This window comes from Diospyros lotus, chromosome 14 (assembly GCF_014633365.1).
Source record: "Diospyros lotus cultivar Yz01 chromosome 14, ASM1463336v1, whole genome shotgun sequence".
Classification (NCBI taxonomy): Eukaryota; Viridiplantae; Streptophyta; class Magnoliopsida; order Ericales; family Ebenaceae; genus Diospyros; species Diospyros lotus.
The window spans coordinates 22,722,883-22,725,264 of NC_068351.1; the positions used below are offsets into that span (position 1 = coordinate 22,722,883).

The 2,382-nt window shown below is 32.5% G+C and overlaps 1 long non-coding RNA gene across 1 annotated transcript; it reads left to right on the plus strand.

Annotated features, from left to right (window-relative positions):
* Positions 1-1,526: 1,526 nt before the first annotated feature.
* LOC127790652 (uncharacterized) lies at positions 1,527-2,382 on the plus strand. Its single transcript, XR_008020800.1, has 4 exons — positions 1,527-1,758; positions 1,862-2,071; positions 2,155-2,247; positions 2,330-2,382. It is a non-coding gene; the product is annotated as an uncharacterized LOC127790652 (long non-coding RNA).

Here is a 2,382-nt window from a genome sequence, read left to right on the forward strand (position 1 = left end):
ATCTGTTTTTACTCAAACAGGTCGTACTTTAGGAAAAGCGAGTCAATGTGAGCTTGGAAGAGAGGAATGATCCCAAGCTTGATTATATGTCCTTAAAAATTGTGATGAAATCCAATCATTCATAAAGTAAGTGATCATTTTGACATATTCTATACCAATTAATTTATAACAATTATTTTTCCATGGAATTTCTCTTACTGCTTTTTGTGTGTAATTTAAAATAGAGAACACAAACAATTGGTGGTCCAATCTCTAGCCCATTCCCATCTCAGAAACGTGGAAAACATTCACAATAGAGAATTTCCAAGTTGGTTTGAGCATCAAGTAAGTATATTAAGATCTAATATGTATCATTTAAATGTTTTGTGGTTAGATGTTCAATGCCATCCATTTGAACTATATTGTTATTTAACCCATTTCCCTTTAAATGGATAGGTGACACAAATGTATAATTCAGAAAATGACAAAGTCACCAATCATTTGTTATCACTTGCTCGAGGGCCAAATCATAGTGCATTGTCATACAAATTCTACATTGTTAATGGTTTTCGGTTCCACACCCGAGATCGAGAGAAAGAATTGAAAACTCAAAATAGTGGAGTTTTCGTGAGAGGGAAAACTAATAGTTTTGCAACTGCGAAAGATGGTAACCCAACCCTTGGTAATGTGGATTACTATGGCGTGTTAATGAATATTATCGAATTGCAATATCTTGGTGGTTTACGAGTAGTACTATTCAAGTGTGATTGGAGAGATGTATGCAATAAAGGAAGAGGAATCAAGACAGATAATTACGGGTTCACTTCCTTAAATTTTGATAGATCATTGCAGACTAATGAACCATTTATACTTGCTTGTCAAGCTGAACAGGTGTTTTATGTAAGGGAAATAGGGGAACCTAATTGGTATGTTGTTCAACGATCACAACCTCGAAACTTTTATGATATGGATGCCTATGAAGCCACTAGTGATGAACCATTTCAACAAAATGATCTATCAAACATTGGCTAATGTTCAACCCAAGATGCAGATCTAAATGACTGTGAGTTTTCATGCCATAGAAGTGACATTCCGCTAGAGATTGCATTTGAAGAAGGGATATCAAGACAACGAAGGAAAAGAATGTATCCTTCAGTTAAGGGAAAGAGAAAGACTAGAGGAAGAAGGAAACAAAAACCAATTTTAAGTGATGATGATTGATTGTATATGTCTTGCTTGCTTAGTTTTGATATGTTTTTTTTTTCCCTTTATTTTTCTAAAGCTTGGTGTATTTCAGTGTTTCTTTTCTCTTTAGTCACTTTCTATATATAAGTTTATGTTGTAGCCAATGGAGGGTATAGTTGAAACCAATGAACAAACTCTCGTCACACCACCTAATTTTGATCCATCTACAAGACAAAGTTGCGCTGGTAAGAAATAATTATCTATGTTTTAATAGTTTGATTTTCTCATCTATAAAATGATAAAATAATTATTAATTTTTATTTATCATATATTTATTGTATAGGATCATCATCATCTAATGCAAGAAAAAGAGGTCGAGGGAAAACAAAGAATAAAATACTAACATCTTTGGCTCCTGGTCCAAAATTGCCATTGGAATTCAATAATTATGGTCAAGCCATTGGATCAAATGCTAATGTATTTGCAAGTCATATTGGCAAGATTGTTAAAGTATGTGAAGATGCACCAATTTCTTGCAAGCGTTGGGAAGATGTTCCACAAGACAATAAGAATAAAATGTATTCTTATGTACTGGTAAGATTAATAATTATTCTATATTATACTTATATGATATTGTATTAAATCGTTCTTCATGACTTATAACGTTTCAAACAACTTTTTCTTTTAACTTGTGTAGGAGAAATTTGAATTTGATGAAAACGAAGTAAGAAAAAATTGGATCTTTAGAAAGATGAGAAGGGCTTTTGCAAACCATAGATATAAGTTGAAAGCTGACTATTATGATGCATATGACAATGATGATGATTGAATTAAGTTTGCTCCAACAACAATCAACCAAGGACAATGGAGACAATTTGTCAGTTGGTTGAGCTCACATGAGTTTCAGGTATTCTATACCCTTTACTTTTTTTATGCACAAGTCACTTTAATTGTTTAAAACATGATTATTGTATTTGGTCTTACATATAGGTTTCTTGTGCTCGTAATAAGTCTAATCGGTCAAAGCAAACAATGACTAAAACTACAGGCACTAGAAGTTTTGCTCGAGTTAGAGCTGAACAGGTATAATTTAAATCATTTATGCATCTTTCTCATTAACAATTTTTTTTTTTTTTTTGTTGATTAACTTGTCTATTTAATACAGGCTGAAATATTAGGACACGAATCGTCTGCATGGGAAATGTTCAAGGTGACACA